The sequence below is a fragment of the Chinchilla lanigera genome, unplaced genomic scaffold (genome assembly GCF_000276665.1).
Source record: "Chinchilla lanigera isolate Chin_1 unplaced genomic scaffold, ChiLan1.0 scaffold00003, whole genome shotgun sequence".
NCBI lineage: Eukaryota > Metazoa > Chordata > Mammalia > Rodentia > Chinchillidae > Chinchilla > Chinchilla lanigera.
Genome location: NW_004955404.1, coordinates 24,904,213 through 24,926,312, shown reverse-complemented (window position 1 = coordinate 24,926,312; position 22,100 = coordinate 24,904,213). Strand labels below are relative to the sequence as shown.

The 22,100-nt window shown below is 32.1% G+C and overlaps 1 long non-coding RNA gene across 2 annotated transcripts in view; it reads left to right on the top strand.

Moving 5' to 3' along the window:
- LOC102006305 overlaps positions 1–22,100 on the top strand; it is a 95,429-nt gene that overhangs the window by 65,522 nt on the left and 7,807 nt on the right. For both annotated transcript variants that reach the window (XR_001235104.1, XR_001235103.1), the window contains exon 3: positions 8,472–8,663. This is a non-coding gene — a long non-coding RNA (uncharacterized LOC102006305). The remainder of the gene's footprint in view (positions 1–8,471; positions 8,664–22,100) is intronic.

Genomic DNA, 22,100 nt, shown 5'->3' with positions numbered 1-22,100 from the left:
ATAAAAATTTTTGAAAAATATTTATACGGAGAAAGATAAAGTAATCAATGACTAAAGAAGGTATATAATCATTTTTAAGACTTACTGAATATTTTACTATCCTTAAAGAGATTAGAAGATGAGTTATGTGGATTTTATTTAAGGTGAATCAGTTGGACAGAGAGGAGCTGTGTTATATGCATTTATGTCACTTTCAACTAACTTAGTGAAGTGCTAAACTTTTTAACATAATAGTAGACTATATAACAAAATTTTTATGTTTTATGATATAGACATGTGGAATGTATTAGTAATTTAAATGGAATTTTATAAAATTTAAGAAAGCATATTATTAAGATCAAAAGTAAACTACCATACTATATTAGGAAATTTAAAAGCTCTGACTGTGTGAATTTATTTTCTCTTCTTAAATTGAATATTGCAAATATACTTTATGTCTTCATTTAAGACTGAAATACCCAAAGGAACCTTTTATTGTAAATAAGATCATAACCCAACAATTCTTAAAAAAATATTAAACATTCACATTCAATAATAAAGAAAAAACAAATTGTTCCAGTTCCACTGCCAAAATTTTTAAATAATATTCATGCAAAAAAATGCAAAGATATCTAAACAAAACAGATTTCAGTAAGAAAGTTACCCCTAACTCAAATTAATGGAGAGAGTTCCCTTTTATTTTACTTTAGTAAAGGGCTGACTTTGCTTCTTGAACAGGTCCAGCCATCCCCCCTTCTGTGTTAGATCTTTTCTCTTACCTCATTTAGGAGTTAATCTTGTCACAAAAGGACTGACTACTTGTCCAAATCTTTTTTCTAGTGTAGATTTACAGATTTGTTTAACTCTCAAAAAATATTGGTTTGTTAATTTAAAAAGTCTTTATATGTTGTCAATTATATTATTTTTATGGCTGGTAGGACTCCAATTAAGCATATTTAAGTAATTAAAATTAAATATTAGAATGTTAAATATTTCAAAATTAATAGTAACATCAAACATAAACACAGAAAGAAAAGAATTTAAAGAGCTATCTTAGTAATTTTAATCAGAAGTTGCTACAAGGTCCTTGTAAAGGAATCTGTAAATATAGTAGAATAACCTTGAATATTTTGTTCATGCTAGAAAAGAATTCTACCTACCTTTAATTAAGTATTAAATGATTAGATACTTTAAATACATATCCTATTATTAGAAGAGTTCTTCACGGTTTGAATTTGCACATTTCTTTAAATTATGGGAGATGCATCTTGTAGTAAAGAAAACTATCCAAAATTATTTACCTGGGGGCTGGGGATTTAGCTCAGTGGCCCAGAGCCTGCCTGGCAAGCACAACATCGTGAGTTCGATTCCCGGTACTGGAAAAACATTTTAAAAAGACAACAAAGAAAACCAAAAGTATTTAGCTTGTTAAGAATGCGCAAATATTTAAGCTTCTATGTATCCAATTTCAATGGTTATTTTGTTCTTTTTTCGTGTCTACACCATGTTTAATGATTCAATAAACCAAGTTATTTATTGAATTACAATCATTTTAAGTACTAAATATCTGAAAAGCTAAGCATTTAATATACATAAAAGTCAATTAATTTTTGAATATTAAAATCATTATTAAGATTATTTACTGAGGACACAATAGAGTCAAATTTTCAAGCTATGATAAAAATAACCATGAAATGTTTAGCTTTATGTTAGAGCATACTGAGACATAAAAATGTTAAATATATTTATAGATATTCAACATTGCACACAGTTGACTTTATAGAATATTTAGATAGCAGTATATTGAGGTAGCTGTATTGGTTTTCAAGACCAGTGCAGATTGACCAATAGTCTTGTGCAAAACTGCATCGAGCAAGCGACAGCTAACATTATTTATTTATTTATTTACTTACTTACTTATTTTCGTTTTTTGGAGACAGATTGTCACTGTGTAGTTCAGGTTAACCTTAAACTCACTATGTAACACAGGCTGGCCTCAAACTCATGGTGATCCTCCTGCCTCAGCCTCCCAAGTGCTGGGATTACAGGAGTACGTCACCTTGCCTGGCACTACAGCTAACTTTAAAGCAATAAAACTTGGTGATAGCTTGAAGCAAACAATAAGCTCATCCATCTACCATGCCATTTGAGACATAACCACCAGCCAGACATTCTTTCTCAAATTACATTATAAGAGGCCCTAATACTCCTCTTATTAATAGAGTTGAACTGCAGATACAATAATTAACATTCTCATAACATGGCAGCAACTACAAAAACTGGATCATTGTTCTCCAAACCGCAATGCAGGGAGCTGTGCTACCTGTTCAGTAAAGGAAGTGGTGAACAAGCGTGGCCAACTGGTTTCTTTCCTTCTGCCTTTGAATCCCTTCTTTTGAGAAATTTTGGTGAGAAACTGGTGACTCCAAGTCATGTTCCTTAATATTCTCTGGCTTGCACATTACCTTCACTCTTCAGTTAATTATTCTCTGTATCCTAGCTTTTAAGCACATGATAAAATAATTTCATGTTTAACCTATGGTAACATAAATTTTCATCAGTGCCAATTCCAAATTAAATTATTTTTCTTCATTTTAAAAAGATAAGATTACAGATTCTGTGGATTCTGTTACAATTTACAGTTTCATAAACACCCTAATAAATTTTACTAGATAGGAAACATGAAATTTAGTTTTTCATTTTCTGATTTCTAGCTTTGAATACTTATCATTCATGAAAAAAATTGGTACCAAGGCTAAAGGACCATGAGCACTTCTTAGGCATGAGGGTTATCCTGTCCTGAAGACCTACACTTGTCTTGTCAATGATTAGCTGTTTAAAATTGGGATTTTTCTCTTACATTTGTAACATTTTTGTATACAACTTTTAGAAATGCAGAAAATATCTGACTTCAAGTATTGTTATGAGGATTAGAGGTAATTTATTACAAGATACTTAACAAAATTCCTGGATAAGATGAAGTGTTTAAAATCTGTTTGCTTTTTGTATAAGTTGTTTTTGTAAAGGCACTCTTCCACCTTGAAAATGAGATTTATTGCAATTTTGATGCAAATTTAATAATATATGCATATGATGAAAGAATCCACTTTAACAGCTGTCTTCATTTTAAGCCCAACTTATTGTGGAAGATTATGAATAATATTGCTAGTCAGAAAGCAGTATGTTAATGCTGTCGTACATATGCCACATTGCCAGAATGGTATTATGTATTCAGTGTTAGGAAGACAGCTGTGAGGACTGTTGAAAAATTTTTCTTCAAGTTAGTGTTTCCATTTAAGGCAAGTTAATTATTCCCAAGACTTAAGTAGCTTTAAAATATAATTTCTAAGTAAGCATCTATTATTTTGCATGCAAAGGCAAATGCACATTATGTTCTTTTACTTTTCATTTTTAAAAAGAAAATTTTACAAAGCCTATCATTATGTCCTCAAAAATAAGTGACATTTATTTGGATAAATATTAAAATTTTTATAGGACTTAATCTCAATAATGGAAACAGATCTGTTGTTATAAAGAGTAGTACTAGTGTGTCAATTTCAAACTTGTTCCCTTCAATTATACTAATATATTTTCTTCCTTATTACCTTTACATCAAAAATCATTTTAAATTTTTGCTGGCCTTTCAATTCATGAATATTTCATTTCATTAATTTTCATTTATAACCTTCAGTTTCTTTCAGTAACTTTCACATATTATACATTTTTATTAGAGCTTCACATTTTTAGTATTATTTCAGTGATAAATTTTGATTTGGTTTCCAATTGTTCATTATTAGGACATTAAAATGGAATTCCAGTTTGGTTTTTAATATATACCCTTAACACTGCATACATGTTAAATTCACTTGTAAGTAGATGTCTGTATATCACATAGTATTTTCTACAAAACAAAAATAGCACAGGTAAAGATAGATGCTCAAAAATACATATTTTAGGTATGTTTTTCCTATTTCATCTACACCCTGCTAAAGGCCGACAGTACCAAGCTGACCAGAAGTTTAGAAAGACAACAAAGTCCCCTTATTTAAAATTTTGGTGAGAAAGTGATATGCCATTCACCATCATTTTGTTAATCAACCTAGAGAGATTTTCCTATCTGATTTTGTGAAGTTTGATTTTCAGAGTTCTTCAGGTGTGTTTATAATGACACTAACTTTTTATTGTGGCAAGAGAATGTAATGTGAAATTTATCCTTTTCTGAAAATTTTAAAAGTGGAATACAGTAATGTCAACTCTAGGCGGGAAGTTGTATAGCAGATTTCCAGAACTGACTCATCTTCTCTAACTGAACCATTATATCTACTGAATACCAGTGGTCCACTTCCTCCTTCTAATCTCTGACAGCAGCTATTGTATTCTCTACTTCTGTGAGTTCGACTGTTTTACATACCAAATAAAATTGGCAGCATATAGTACCTTTCATTCGTGAGTAATTTATTTTATTTAGCATAATATCCTCAAAGTTTATCTATATTTTAGCACATCATAGGACTGATTCTCTTCCATTGAAATGCTGAATAATATTCCATCATTAGGTACATACCACTTTTAAAAAATAAAGATCCACTTACCCATAAATGAATATTAGGTTGTTTCTATATCTTGGTTCATGTGATTAATCCTGCAATGATAGTGAGGACCACATATCTACTTGAGCTCCTAATTTCAGATGCTTTGGATATATCCTGAGAAGGAGCCCCATCATATAGTATTTCTGTTTTAATTTTTAGGAACCTCTGTATTCTTTACCATAGGAGTTGTTTTGTTTTAAACTCCCACCAACACAACACAAAGATTTCAATTTCTCCAACTCTTCACCAACATTTATCGATTTTCTCTATATAAATGATATAAAACAGTCTAATAGGTGTGACTAAGTATCTCATTGCTTTCACTTGATTTTTCTTGATCATTAGTGAGATTAAACATTTTTTATACCGCTGTTGACCTTTTGTATACTATCTCTGGAGAAGTCTGTTTAATCCTCTGCTTAATTTTAATTTTTAATTTTAATTAATTAATTAATCAATTTTTGAGACAGAGTCTCGCTATAGAGCTTAGGCTGGCCTTGGACTTTTTGTGTAGCCCAGGTTGGCCTTGATCTCAAGGTACTCCTCCTGCCTTACCCTCCCAAGTACTGGGATTACAGGCATGCACCAACACACCCAGGCAGTTCAATTTTTAAACTGGGGTATTTGTTGTTGGTGTTGTTTGTTACTGAGTTATAGGTATTTGTTAAATGTTTTAGACATTTACTCTTGTCACCTATGTGATTTGCAACTATTCTGTACTATTCAGTTGTCTTGCCACAGTGCAAATTTTTGCTTTGGTGTGCTCCATTAGTGTGTGCTTCATTTATTTTTACTTTTGTTGAGTGCATTTTTGCATTATAGTCAAAGAACCATTGCTAAGACCCAAGTCAAGAAATTCTTTTCCTATATGTTGCTTTAGGAATTTTACACTTTAAAGTCTTGCATAAATGCTTTAAACTCCTTTTCAAAAGAGATGGACTACTATACAACATAAGGATCTTATTCTTTTTATTTTTTCTTGTGGTGCTGGGGATGGAACACAGAGCCTTATGCATGCTAGGCAAGAGCTCTACCACTGAGCCATAGACCCAGCCAGATATATTCTTCAGATTCTATTTTTCCATTGAGTATTCTTGGCATTTTTTTTGAAGATTTGTTAACTGTGTGTGCATAATTTTTTCACTGAGTCCTTCCATATTTTATTATGCTATTCATTGAGTACTATATCATTGAAATTACTATAGGCTCTTAATATACTGTGAAATCACAAAATGTGATGGCTCTGGCTTTGTTGTTTTTGAAATTTGTATGGGGTATTAATATTCCTTTGTAGTTTCATAGATCTTTAAGATTTATTTGACTATTTCTATAAAACATTCCATTGAGTCTTAGGTATTTCACTGAACCTGTAGATTATTTTGGAAAAGTTGGAGATTAAAACAACATTGATTTCCAAATGGTAAACATAAAGTATCCTTCTATGTATGTGTCTTTATTTTCTCTAGTCTATGTTTTGTTGTTGTCTGGGAACAATTCATTTGCCTTAATTAAATTTTTTCCTAAGTTTTCAATTCTTATGGTACTATTATGAGTTGAGCTGTTTTCTTAATTTCCTTTCTTGTTCCACTAGTACATATAAGTAAAACTCATTTTATATTAATTTTTTCCCTTCCAGACTTCTTGAATTTATTGGTTTTAAAGCCATAAATGGATGAATAAATAAACAAATAAAATGCATAAAATTTGAAAAGTAAAAGTTAAAGTTATGTCTACTTGCAAAGGATATCTGCTTAGACGTAGAAACCCTACACACTCCACAGAATAGCTGTACCATTAACACTACTGCATTACTTATCTTTTGGTCTCTAGTTGGTAACAAAATTTCTCCACCTTGACAGGTCAAACACATTGTCTCACCAGCTTGTGAAAGATCTAGGATAATTTTTTTTTCACCCTACACTTCCTTACTACTTGCTCTTAATTCAATAGTTCATTTTTATTGACATGTTAGAGATTTACCTGACACAAGCTATTGCTGGTATTCAGCTTCAAGCACAATGTTTACTCTAAAATTCTTGAGCTTTCTCAGAGTATCTCCCTCTTGTCCATAACTGTTTTCAACTTCCAGTCTCTTTAGATTCCTTGCATTGTGACCTGTCACCAGAACTGCTTGCTCTGCAATCTTAACAGTGCGTATAGAAAGAAAGAGCTTTTACCTATGTTGATTACTTCCTTCCATGATCTTAGTTACCCTGGCTTTTTCCCAATGTGTGAAAAGGGTGTTTCACATTATTTTGTACATTTTTATTTACATGTTTGTTGTATATAATGGGAAGAAAAAGTCTAGCATCGATAAACTTAGTTGGGTGGAAATAAAAGTATTGCCCATACTCAAATATTCCAAGATTCCTGTATTTTAGTCCAGGAGTACAAAAGAGGATTCACCAACAATATCAAAGCAAAAATGAACATAAAGTGAAAAGCATAACTAATCTACAATTTCTAGTCCTAAAGATATCTTCTGTATTTTGTTTTACACATTTCCTAATGAATAAGTCATAAAACTTTTAATCATTAAATACCTCTAGACACATTATATTTTTAAGTATAAGAAATATTAACTTTACAATAGTGTATACTTTTTCAGGATTATAGAAAATACCTAAGATCAACAAACATGGACACATTACAAAATAACTTGTAAGAAAGTGAAGAATCATAAATGTTTCTGATTTAAATTATAATAAAACCACGTATCCTGATTCATGTACATAAATGTTAATGCACATGAAATAGTTTCACTGATTTATATCCTCTGCAAAAAAAATAATGAAAGTTTTAGTTCTCAGCATAACTACCATCATTTTCCTATTTGTCTAATGAAGTAAACTGGTTATGATTCTATGAACACGTTTTATTGTCAATCTGGAACATTTCTCCAATTTCATCAATTTTCAAAACATAGCCATCTGTATGCCTTTGCACCAGGCTGCATATGTTACGAGATTTTTTTTAATATTAAATTTCAATAACATTAGGGTTTCCAATAGCAGATATTTGGATATTAAAGTAATCTTTACAATTAGTAATTTGGAGAAATGTAATACATACACTATAAAAATTATTTTGAAATATTAAAGTAATTATTTTTAGTTTAAACTAACTATATCCTCAACTGTAAAACATGTAAAATGCAAGTGTTACTGTGTGCATTTATATCTATACACAGTGACATAGAAGTTTTCAGGACAATTTTTGATTATACTCAGTTAATGATCATGAATATGCAATTATTTGCTAAATTAATCTTTTTAACATTATTTTTTGTTTAAAATGAGCACAACTTTTTAAAACCTGTAAAACACTGAGATAGACTCCCTTGTGAGGGTTTTCCAATCCCAATTGAATTCTAAGGAGTCCATAAATGTTTGCTGGGAGCTGATCTTCTATTGCTGTATAGAGCTCTTATTATCGTACCAAGTGTTATTTAAGAGAAACTCAATAGATAAAGAAGTACATAATAAAGGGTGCTGTAAATAAGTAGCTCTGCAGAATAAAATATCTCCTTCTATATTAAAAGCATATAATAGAATAAAATTAAAGTAAAATTATTTTAAATTGAAAGTGTAGTTTAAATGATTGAAATGAAAACATAGACTGACAGCCAGATTAAATATTTTATTTAATACATGAATTTTGGAGATAAGATTTGTACCACAATTGAAGCTAAACAATTTGACTTTATATTCCATTACTGTAGTTAACAAAACAGATACTGGGAAAATAGTTGAACTGGCTATCAGTAAAATTAAGCGTATTTAAAAATGTATTAGACAACCAAATCACATTCCTGATATTTATTTTTGAATTTTACAAAACTTAAAATATAACGCTGTGTCTGTCAATTGCATTTTCCAAGTCATTTTATTCTGTTAATAGTGACTATGTGGTGCGGGAGCTGCGGGGCGCTGGGTGGCGTCCAGGGGCGTGCAGTCCCAGGCAGTCGCAGTCCTTGGCGCCGACCCGACGGTCACTATGCCGAAGAGAAAGTCTTCAGAAAATACAGAGGGCAAAGATGGATCCAAAGTAACTAAATAGGAACCCACAAGACGGTCTGCCGGATTGTCGACGGTGAGTGCCTCCAGCCCTTTGCATTTCATCTTTGTTCCCTTTGTGCAGAGCAAAGCAACGAGAGGATTAAGTTGACATTTCTCTTGAGGTTATTTTCCCTTTGAAAATTTCCTGAGGTCACAATTTCTAGCCATCTGACCCATGTTGCCAAGCAATCCACTCTCCCATTATAGTCATAGATTCTCCTTCATTAATATTTGTGCTACACCCCGTGGAATCCTAGGTCCATGGATGATTATGTCTATGATTCTTCAGCTGTTTGTTGGCCAACGGTAATGTTTGACAGTGTTGAATGGGGACAAAGAAATGTTAAATTGGGTTCAACCGACGTGGAAGAGTTACTGAGAGTAAGACACAGCAGACTTTAAGAAAAAAAAATACCAAGAAGAAAATATTTCACAGTAGAACAGGAACATTTAAGTTAGTTGACTGATAAGGAGACATGCAATGGATAATAAAAAGTTACATGTGAAGAGTCACTGATTTACAGGCTTTAAAAAGCCAGAGTTAAGGAAAATGAGAAATAATTCTCAACCAGTTACCTTGGACTGACATCATCCATGACTTCCAAGCACCAAGAGAATTTTTCAACGTCAACCATTTCTCACTATGTTCCAAACGACTTCACTCCAGGCTACTGTCACTTCTCAGGAAGACATCTCTCTTTTCCGCTCTCTTTAAGTTGTCAGGTATCTTTCTTCTCTAATCTATTCTTTCTGCATACTTTCAGTCTCAACATCTTCAAGACATTTTGTAGACTGTTGAGAATTATGTTTTATTTTGTTCTTTTATCAAGGCATGCACATATTCATATATCCAGTGTCCACTACCAACTCTAGGAAGACTTTCCTATCCAACTTTTATGTATTTATCTGAGATAGGTTGGCAAGTCCCAGTACAAGTATTTTACTATATACGTACAGCCAATATGTTACCAGCAGATGCACTGTACAGTGAAGGTTGAAATTTGGTGAAAACACCATTTCCAAAGAATATGGAGGAGAAAGTGCTTTGGAAATTAGGGTGGTGACAAAGTGATGATATGGCTGTGATGGACACAAGATAAAAAATATTAAGGGAAGAAAGCATTGGCATGTACATCAGCATTGCCTATGCTGAATCACAATGAAGTGTTTGAAAGCTAAGAACACTCAGGTTTAGTGAAGTTCTCTTTGTAAATCTCAAATCTCGAAATTATCAGTAATAACCAGAATTTACTGAACAATAGTATTAAGCAATACCCTTAGAAAAAGTGAAGGAAAGGAGAATTTAATTTGTATGAAAACACATAACTTTGTGAGAAAGAAATATACAGTGCCATTTTATTTCTTTAGGTCAGTGGTTCCAGGCAAAAAAAGCTACACTGTTTCATAAAGAAGTACATTTTTACACAAATGCACTTGTGAATTGCCTGATTTTTCTGTACAACCTAGTACAGATTCACAAAATATCACACTGCATTCGTTTCAATTACCAGAGGTTATTATTTAAGAAGCCTACTCCTCATTTAAGGTCATATTCACTGCCCACAATGCTTACAAAGTTAGGAAACCTTTGCTAAGTGTTTGATTTTTTTATTTAATCCATGCACTTAAATTTAATTTTCCAATAATCTTGAGTGAGACCTCCAAATTGCCTACTTTTGATTGCCAACTATATATCTCATCCCTCTTCCCTACTATAATAATCTTTGATTCTTTTCAGGAACCCATTCTCCCCTTATTAACCATGTGTCTCAGGGAAATCACATATTCACTTGACTCCAAGGGTGTGTCAGATAAAGTGGGTGTCCATGATTGTGGAACTGAGAAAAAGCGAATTGAATCTTGCCAATACATTTTGAACAAAAATACGGAGTGTGGTTATCAGAAAAACAGATCTTATAAGAAGAAAAATACTCACTTGGCTAAGGATGGTAGATGTGAACACAGAAAACACAATGTAGAAACCAGAGAAATGCTAGATTCAGCACATGGTATTTAATCATTTACATAATGTCTAAGCAAAATTATGTATAAAGACAGTTCTCAAATTTCTCTTCCTACGACAACAGGACATTATCTTATGACATAAAATCAGACAGACATTTAGTACAAATACATCACGAGATCTTAGGAAGTTTCCTAAGGATGATAATAAATGTTCAGGAGTAGGAGGCATTGTGGTGAGAAGTCAGCATTGTAGAATTCAGTGTTTGGGGCTGTGATGCAGTAATAAACTGATTATAGGATGACACCATACACGGTAGGTACATAATTAGGTTGGAAAAATGGGAGAGCCGGGAAATTTCTGACTGACCAACTGACAACACAAAAAGATAAAGGAAAGAAAAGAGATAAAAATCATTATTTGAAAGTAAAAATTATTGTCAGAGAGTAGTATTATTCAGATTTCAAAATGGCTAGAACTGAGGAAAAGTCACTGAATTTCCTAACTAAAAAAATGGGAAGAACATTTCTAGTGTATACTTAACTAGAGCATTTTAGAAGGCAATTTATATTGTGGCTCACAAAAATGGCTCTTGCAAAATACAATAAACATTTTGGGAATAATGTTAAGGGGCATGGATTTGGGAAATGCGTCCAAGGTAAGTGGCTGATGTTTCATGTAAGTAGCTGACAAATACTTTATAGCTTTTGTTTTTGTAGTCTCAGCACAAAAGCTTCTTAATCATAGAAGGGTTATGTCAGCTAACATTTACAAACATAGGATGTAAACGAATGCAGAAATGTATTAACAAAAACATATTTTGAAAGTTCTGCTGAAGTAGCAGCAGTTGCCTTGGAGTAAACGGCCTGAGGAGGTGCAGGCCTCACTCATCAGCATTTATAGTACTGCCCCCAGAAGCAATAACATTTCTGAGGGTTTCATTGCCAGTGACACCCACGCAATTAAAAAAAATCAGAAAACAAAATGAAACAAAACAAACCTTCAGTGGAAAAAGTATGTAGTTTAAATGGGAGTCTCATCTTGTACTACTAAAATTTTTAAACTCGAAAATGTTTTAAAAGAAAAGTGGTTAATTCAGGACTTATAGCCCCATGTTATTTTAACACAGATCATATAGTTAATCCATATTAAATGTGTTGAACAATGGTAAAGAAAGTGTATGTGTATTTTATACTTAGATTTATAAGCCTTCTCTTTAATCCAGGAAATGAGAGTTCTTCTTTTATGAATTGGAGAAGATTATAAATTTATTTCCTTAGAAATACTTGAAGAGAAAAAAGATAAAAGGCAAAAATTTAGACACAGCTGAAAACATTCAAAGTTCAATATTATATTGTAATAATAAAATATTGAATAATAAAATATTGTGATCATAAAAATATTGAAATGAATAGAAAAAATGTAGGTGAATATAGCACTTTTAGAAAATAATGGCATAATGTTTCAAGTTTGCTAGAAATCTAATTATAAGCCCTTCTGTATAGCACACCTCAAATATTGAGAGACAGATTGTTTACATTTGGTTTTTAATTAAAGACTCTCCCTTCAAACCAGTGAAAGAGAGTTTATCAAAGACATCTTTCCACACTAACAAGCATACTGTGAAGCCACATGTTGGGAGACAAAAATAAACAAATAAAGAAAATAGAGTCTAAATACTTTCATAGATTGGAAAAGAGAAACCTTCCTATAACCTTCAAAGACAGTTTCAAAAAAAAATTTTTTTAATTTAGCTATGTAGGTTCTCGGTTTTAGTCTATAATCCCACATAGCACATAAAGATCAATCATATATTTTTAAACTCCTAGCACAGTGTCTGTATGGTAAATTTTATCAAAAATTGCAATCTTGGGATAAACCTTATGAAAACAGTTTCTCTCTTCAGTTTCTTTGACAAATGCTTTTAATTCAATTTTTATATAGGAATTGCTGAACAATTTCAGTGTACATTTTTGCACATAAGTAAAAGAAAAGAAATAATGCACTCTTTGTGTCTATTTTGTTTCAAAAATGAGTGCTATGTCTTGGGAATATTTCAAAACAGTATACCTGACAAGCTATGCAAAATATAATCAAGTTCATTTATTAAATAATGAATAAAATTGCAAAGAATAAGTACAGGAAAAACAGAAACAAATAATGAGGGTATCTTTCGGAATCAAACCTGTTGTAACTCTATGACATTATCTTGTATGGATTTTCTAGTTTTATCATTTGCTTGAGATGCCATGTAAAACAATTAATGTGTCACTAAATTCATATTATGTGGACAAGAGTTCAAACAGATTTGTCAGACTGCTAAGCAGTCATTTTATAATTTGCACTGTTCAAGACTGAGATCTAGCCCTCAGTGGCTAAAGCACTTGCAAACAACCTTTCCTTAATCATTCTCTTCTCTTTCTTCGGTACATTGCTTGATTGGTTCAGCAGAGTTCAGATCACTTTCATGGCTACCATTATTTTATGCACCTTGATCTAATTATGGAACTAAGATTCTTAGTATAATTTTGGCCTTTTGTAATATTTATATTCTGCTATTTTTCCCTTGGATTTTTCTTGTTTTATAGTGTTTAATTACCGCTCTTAATTACTCTTAAAAATTGGCCTCCCTACAAAACATCTGTTTTCTGATTTGACTATAATGTTTTAACAAGGTTACTTTATTCTTCTAAACATCACAGTGTATTTTAAAAATTACAAAATAATGATGTTGAAGAGTTGTAAAGCAATCATGATTTCCCAAGAGAAAGGTTAAAATATTCATAACACTCTCATTGAATAAATCATTTTGAACTAGAGGGTGGAAGACTATATGTATAGCATATTCCTGAGGAAAATAAATGTGTATGACAGTCCCATATTTCCAGCATTGAGGCTTTGTTTTGAAGGGGTGAAACAGTTTGAACAAAGTACTGCACTTTCTAAAGGAAAGATAAAGTTGAGAGGTGTGTACCCGTGGAAAAATTAAGTCATTTCAAATAGCAAAGACCTTTCCCCTTCAGTGTACATGTCTTGCCAAGGAGATTTTACTGTGGTTGGTCTGATTGAAGTGAAAGCACTGAGATCAAAACATATACTCCCACATGTTAGTAACATTTCTCCTTTTAATGGTAATATATTTTCTAGTCCTTTATGCTGAAAAGTAAACAATAAATTTTCTAAACTTTTCTGCTAAGAACATCTAATTTTAGCATTCAATTTTCTGCATATACATCACTCTTTTAACACAAGGACAGAATTAGAATTTTGGAAACAAAGTGTAAAAGAAAAGCTTTTGAGAGCTCACAGAATGTATTTGCTTGTTTCAAAAATGCAGGTATCTTTAATAATCTGCATGTATGATTACTCTTTCTTTTAAAGAAAATATTCTTAGAAAAGCGTATTATATATTTAAAAAAGAAAGACTATGTCTAAAGAACACTGCTAAATAACTTCTGTTATTGATATTTTAAGTGACTAACATCAAATTTCAAAATAATTTTATAATACTCAGAGTAAAATAAGAGAAAAGCAAAATTAAAAATATGCAAGCAACGAAAAATCCAACATATTATGAATCAAGTTTTTTCTATTCTTTGTCTCTCTCACATACATCCATACATTCTTTCTAAGATGCATTCTGCTATATTTCTCAATTCCACCGTTATCTATGTACCATCTGTCTATCATCTATCAATCTGTTTATCTATCATCTATCTATCATCTATTTATCTATCTATCTATCTCCTAGTTAATATGTGGTTATGCTGAGTGGAAAATGTTCATAAGGTGCCAGACAGTGAATAAAAAGTCATTCCTTTAATCATCCTCTTGTTACATGTTAGTACCTGGTCTTTTTCTTTTTCAAGTTTTTCTGCAATATTGAATAAACTTGATGAGAAATGTCTCTTTTAACTGCAAGCTTCATGCACTGAATATTGATTTCTCTTTCAATCATCATTCTTGCTAAATTCAAAAGTCTGACAACTAAAGTCATTAGATGGTTTATATTTTATGCTGTGTCTGTGTTAATTATTTTTTTTCTACTTTTAAATTTTCATGATTTATTTTTACTAGTATATTTTTTTAGAATTACCAGAGTTATATACAAGACAAAGACATGAACATTTTGATTGCATGTCTATCAATGGTAGCAGACATTTTAAAAATTATGTCCTTAAAAGCATTATGTTCTTTTTAAAAATGATGAAACAGAATAATAGTAGTTAAAACACTTAATGAAGGATATTTATACACTAGGGAATAATGTTATTCTTTTACGCAGTTTTATAGCTAGTTATCTGTGTTTTAAAATATAAGTATAGTTTTAATTTGACCATTCTGACATAGCTTTTTTGTAAAGAAATAGGCTACAAATAAAAATGTGTGTCTATTTTCCAGCAGGAAAAGAGGTTGACAATAAAATGAATGCTAATTGAGTGTATACTATTAAATTTATTCCAGTATGTATTTTCTTTGAACAAAGGTTATAGTAGGAAAAACTTTGTAACAGGAAATAGTCTTTGAAATATAATTTGGAGACTATAAAATTTATTCATCTGATCAATAGTTGCTTCTAATGGTTTCAGAAAATGACTCTACTTATGCTATTTGTTGGAGGTTATATAACTAAAAATTTCATCAAAAGTATTTGCTGACAGTATTCATAGTACATCTTAAAATTTCATTTCCTGAAAATGCACAAAAATACAAACAAAAACGTTTTCACTTTCCTGTAAAAGAAAAACAAATAATCCATTACCTGTAGAATTTATCTTTTCATATTGAATACGTCTTTAATTATTTTCTTATGGACAGTAGTTTCAAAGAAAGTGAGGAATAATTACCATATTTACTATGTGTACACATGCAAGTTTTTAACATTGAAATGCATTCTTTTCTGGATGAAATATACTACTTTCTATGAAATACAGTATATGTGTCACTATATATAAATGAAGAATTTCCTAAAAAATGAATTAGAATTTATTTTAAAATAAACTGAAATTAAAAATAACTGAAAGTAGTTACATCAGTAGAACATCTCTGACTGTTCTGTTCACTGCCTTAAACAGATGGACCCAACGATAGCTCCAGTATGTATTTTCCAGCTTTTATTTAATCATTGGTAGCAAAGATTTTATTTAATACTGATTTTTCACATTGGTATAATTGGACATCAATTATTCCCTAAAAAGCCACGTGACTAACACTTGTTCCACAACTGGGCGTTATTTAGAGGAGGCAGAAATATAAAATGGAGCTTGGTTGGAGGTTTTAGATCATTGAGAATTACCTTAAAAATGGATTGTGAGACTACAGTTTCTCTCTGTCTCTCTCTCTCCAATGATGTTAGTGTATTTTGATCACTCACTTTCACCATGATGTGCTGCCCCCCTACCAACAGTTCACCTGATCTTGAGCTACAGTCTCCACAACTGTGATGCACAATAAACCTTTTCCCTTCATAAGCTGATTATCTCAGATGTCTGATATAATAATTGAAGGTTGAATAAAGTGCACATTTCCATTACATGCATGTTGATGTTGTGGAGAGGTGGAGCTTGAGAAAGACTCAGCAGCAGTAGTCTGAGTCCTCTCATTAAAGGAAGGACAACTTCAGACTTGAGAAAAATGGCAGACACAAGTTCAGTCAGGTGACCAAGCTCAACAGCCCACCAAGAACTCTTGTCCTTGCTGACTCTGTCCTTCTGCCTAGTAGTTCTATGGTTTCTGTTAATGTTGGGACTGCCTACACCATGTCTACCCATTGTTGCTCAATGCCTATCTTAGTGAGATTTGCTAACCACCAGGGCTTGTTCCAGCTCTCTACACATGCTAACTACTGCAAAGAGGGCTGAGTTATTCTCTGAGAGAGTGCTCTGGGAAAAGTCCTGGCTCTTTTGTTGATTCAGGGACAATTTTTATTGGTTGAGTTAAACGACCTAACACTGCCTTTCAGGAGCAAGATGAGGAGAGGGGGCGCTTCTTTCTTCCCACTCACCCTCTGCCTTATTGGGTGCTACACAGTTGGGCTTGGAGTCTGTCAGATTCCTAGGGCCATCTACTTTATCTTTTGGGGCCATAGGAAAATCAGGAGCTCATGCTTAATTTCAGGAAGTATTATCAATTTCTTTTTTTATGAAAAGAAAAGGTAGGTTAGCAACATCTAAAGTTTATATGTATATTTTTTAATAATTGCTGCTAGGTATTTATGTATTATCATCTTTTTTCTGTAGTTATTATTCATAAATCCTTACTATATATTTACTTCTTTTTATATTTTAGTGTTCAGTGCAAATTCTCCTATTTTCATGATGTGTCAGCTTATATTTATTTTCTGGACTCCTATAGATATTGCTGGTACTATTTTTGCTGATTATACTCTTACAGAGGTTTGTATTAGCTAAAAAAATATCATTTAAAAAAGACCAATGTGAAATATTAGAAGTTTATATTTTCTTTCACATGTTTTCTTTACATGCTTTCTCTTTCTCAGAGCTTTCACTATTATTGTCACTAAGACTCATGGTCATGGGCATTTAATCTGGAAATTTACCCCAAAGCTAATGTTAGTAATGACTTCACTCATCTGCAACTTTGACATGAAAAGAAATTAATAACTTACCCTTAATGACACCTATAGTTGCCATCAGGGAATTTCTAGTTTTATTGCTACTGGTGTTGACTATTCCACTGAACTTTTAAATCATGGCCACTTTAGGTTATATATCTTCTTCTTTTTTTTTTTACTTTTAGAACAATGCATTAAGCAATTCAATTCAAATTATGTGTCATGCTAATTGGAACTGGAGAGCAATTAACTTTTCTGCGGTAAAATGTCAAGTACTTTTTTTTACTCATCAAAGGGAATATGTCAAGAGAAGTCTATAGTTTCATATAACTTAAAATTGTTGCTATTTAATTGGTCTCTGCTTCAATGAGCTTATGAACTGCCTTAACTATGACTAAGGATAACAACTAGAAAATTCAATAAGCAGCAACTCTTTTGCCATTTGATGTAACATCACTTCTTATGAGTCGACAGCTATACATATTCTAATTCAATTAGGCAGTTTTCTCCATTAGGGTATATAAGGTATAGTAAAAAGATTTTTATAGCTCCTTATCAGCAATTTCTTCCAACTTGTAATAATGAAAAACAAATCTTAAACATTGTCTTGGTTAATTTTCTCTTATTGCTGAGACAAAATACCCAATGCCCAAAATTAGGAGGGAAAGGTTTATTTAGCTCATAGTTTGTGGAGGTTTCAGTCCATACTCAGCTGGCTCCAAGGTAGGGTGGCACATGGCACAGGGGCAACACTTTAAGGCAGCAGAAGACAGCAAAGCAGCAAGAGCAAAAAGGGGGGAAGCAAGGTTCTCTTCCTTCTTTATATTGTAATCAGGCTACCCCCAGGAGGGGAGATGTAACACTCACACCATCTCCACACCCTCTTGCATAGGTGGAGGATGTTTACAAAGAAAGAATCCTGGCTCCCTGATGAGGTACTTAGTAAAACTTCCAAACTTCTCAGGTTGTCATAATGTAACAACTGCCACAGCCTTTGGAGGCATATTACCTAATGTTCAAGAAAATGTATGAAAAGGTTTTCAGTCATTTTTTCATTGATATCTTATGACAATCTTTGAGCAATTTATCTCTAAGAAGTAGTAATTAACCAACTGTGGAGTCACTTCATTCTAGAAGGAAAGGTAGATAATTGATATAAGATAAACAGGTGATGCATTAATTATGGGTGTAGTCTGGTATTTAATAAAAAAAAATTCATGTCCATAAAACAGTGTGTAGTAGGGAGGTGAAGTTATCCTAAAAACGAGTAAAAAGTTTTATGAAAAGCAGTTGAGTTATTTGAAAACCTGAGTAATGTAAAAGAGTTAATTTAAGATGATAGCGGTCAATTGGTAGAAGGATTAGGATGTATGTAAAACAATCCACGAATATGGAAATTGACAAACAAAATCATCAAGATAGCAAAACACTCCATCATTGCCAGAATAATAAAAAAGTCAATATGGTGGTTGAATGCCTGCAAATTTTTAACATTGTGAAATTGGTGTAGATTAGAGAAGAAAATAATAATTCAGGAACTACAGGGCATGTTGATATTTTGTCTCTTTATGCTATGAACAATGGTAGAAAAATTTGCATATTAGTGAAAATTCTTTAGGTAGCTGACTTGAATATAACTCAAACTAGATAAAGTAGTGAATTGATTTGTGCTATCAAAAAATCTGTGCTATGTATATATGACTATGAGAGAAAGAATGTGTAAATAAATAATAGCCAGACCATACATAAAAGTAGAAACCTTAACTCACAACCTTGGGTTCAGAGTAACGTACCCAAGAAACTAACTCATTATGAACAGTTATGAGCCCAGAAAACAAACCTGTTGTGATCTAGATTTGTCAGAAGCTAGATTGCTACCTCGCTCAGCAATTCAGGAAACCAAACCATGACCCCTGTTGTTATTAAACCCAAATGGCTAGGGTTTGATGAATTACTAGCACCTTCTTTAATATTTGTCACTGCTTTCAATTTAGGAGTCACTATTGAAAATTAAATACACATTTTAATCAGTAACTTAACCTGTAGGATATTTTGCTTCCAGTTACTTAGCTCATATTGTCCTCATACTGAGACTTCTATCTGAGCATAATTTTCCATTTTTCCCATGTAGAAGTTCCCTACACCTCAAACACTTGTAAATCCTCACAAAATTTATGTCAAGGTAATTACAGCCTTGCTGGGACTTTGCTTATTCCAAGTTCCTTGGTATTTTTATCCACAACTGAGTAATGAAGCTCATAGAAGCTGTTGGGAATCTATCTCTTGCTCTTCTTTAATTTCCATCATTTAAGTCTACCTCTTCCTGTATTATTTTCCTTCATAAACCAAAATATAAGCAAGTCAAAGCTTATACCATTCTACAGGTAGAAATTAAAGGGAAAATATGTATAAAGAAAGACCCAAGGAAATATCTAGGGTTAATACAATCCTATGTTAGTGACAAAGTCCATATCTGAACCATCAGTCACCTCAGAGGGAGTCCATCTAACATTACTGCACTTATTAAGATTACTGAGAGTACAGATTTGACAGATTTAGGAAGAATAATTAAATTTGAATTTCTGATGAACAACAAATACTTAAAACATATAAATATAACCAATGAAATAGTATATAAAAACATTTACTGTTTAGCTGAATGCAAATTTTGCTGGCTATCTTGCGTATGTGATGACAATACTGATACATTGTGCAAGTCAGAGCCATCATAAAATCCGTAGCTGGGAGTAAGATTGCGTGGCAAGAAATGCAAAAGGAAGACAGGCTCAAAAAGATAATTGATGTCATTAAAGCTTTTAAACAAAAAACAAGATGTTTAGATGTGAATTAGCAATAATAAGCCTAGTTGCTATGTTGCAGATAAAGTAGAGGACATCAGAGAGAATGTAAGCTATAAACAGAGAGCCTATTGTCATAAAAGAGAAGAGAAGAAATTTAAGCAGGTTTAACTAGAATAAAGACGCAGGCATGCAGATAAGTAAATCATATGTGTGCAGTAGAATCATTAGAAATTTGTTGATTGTTCATTGTTAATTAAAATAAGTACACTTAACAATGTTTTCAATAAAACCATTAGAATTTTAGAAAGCTTAGCAGGTGTATTGAACGTGAGGTCATTGTGTAGATTCCAATTTGTTTTCATAAAACAACTACAAGCAATTAAGATGCAGCAATATTTGGAGTACTATATAATTAAAATACATCTAATAAAATCTGAGAAAAAGTTCCACAATTTAAAATTTAAAGATATTCAGAGTCATTACTGAATATCTAATTAAATGTAGGCTTTCACCTTGCATATTTATTTTAAACATCTATGCTGCTGTAAAATGAAGTTTTTCCTAAATTTTTGTGTAAGTATGATGCAATTCCAGTCAAAAAGCCCAGCAAGTGTTTTTATAAAACTGCAAGTTGGTTTTAATATAAATATGGAAATAAAAAGTGCAAAACAGAGCTAATGCAGTTTAGAAATTGTACACATTATTTGAATATAATAGATGTTAATGTGTATATTAAAGTTAAAGACTTTCAGAGAATAGATACTGACACATACACATTGACAAATAGGTCTGTGAAATCTATCGAGTCCCTCCCTATGCAGAATCAAATACTGAGAGAAGATTATTCAAAGCAGCCCAATCTTGCAGAACAGAGGTAGCATCACTCTTTCTAATAGAGTCCCAGTTAAATAAAAATTCAGGAAATTTTTGTATATTAGCATGAAAAGGAGGGAAAATTATCTTTCACAGCACAAAATCAAGGAAATTAAATGGAATGATAGAACTACATGTGAAAGATAGAAGAAATAATATGTCAGTGATAATAAATGATTGTTGAATGTTACATTTGTATTAAGAAGTACACTTCACTCGACACAGGAAACATTCTCTGCTACATTAAAATTAAGAAATGTTTCTTCATCAAAGTTTCCTGTAGCAAAAATAAAACATTACAAATTGAGAGAGGATATTCGAAACACAAATTGTGGAAAACAGACTTACACCTCATATATTTTTCAAGGAATGGAAATTAAAAATAAATCCAATAAGATTGAAAATATTTTATATTTTGGATCACTTTATAAAATATTCAGTACAAGTAGAGTATAAAAATTATACATTCACTACCCTAAGCACTACAAAAATTGTAAATATACTTAGTTAAAACAGTAAGTATTTATAATATGAGAATCTCAAATAATGAATAAACTAAGGAGCAAAATCAAAGAGATAACAGGAAACAGGGAGATAGGTCTTTTGCAAAAGGAAAGATAATCAAAGGTTTGAGTGAAGAGGATATAAAAAGAATTGAGGTGTTATGTACATGTGCCAACTGCCCATAATAACTCTCTTCATCACGTACTGACATGTATTAATAAATACAAAACTAAAATTAAGAAATTCTCATCATTAAGAATTCTAAATAATTTCAAATACAGGAAAGGAAACCAAACAAAAGAAGTAAAATTAGAATGAATAAATAAATAAAAGTCAATCCAAACATATCAATAATTGGACTAAATGATAATAAATTAATCCAGTTAGGTTTCATTTAGGCCAATGGCCTTTTATATCCCTGTCCTAGTTACTTTTCTCTCGTTGCTGAGACAAAATACCCAACGTCCAAAATTAAGGAAGGAAAGATTTATTTAGCTTACACTTTGTGGAGGTTTCAGTCCATACTTGGCTGGCTCCAAGGCAGAAGATAACAAAGCAACAAGAGCAAGGGGGAATGGCAGCCGAACAGCAATGCAGCCAGAGCAAATGGCAGAATAGCCCCAAGCAGCTTCTTTCCTGGCCTTACATTGTAAACAGGCTACCCCCACCTAAGGGGCATGTAGCTCTTGCATAATTTCCATGCCCTCCTCTTCCACAGGCTCAGGATGTATACAAAGTAAGCACCCTGGCTTCCTG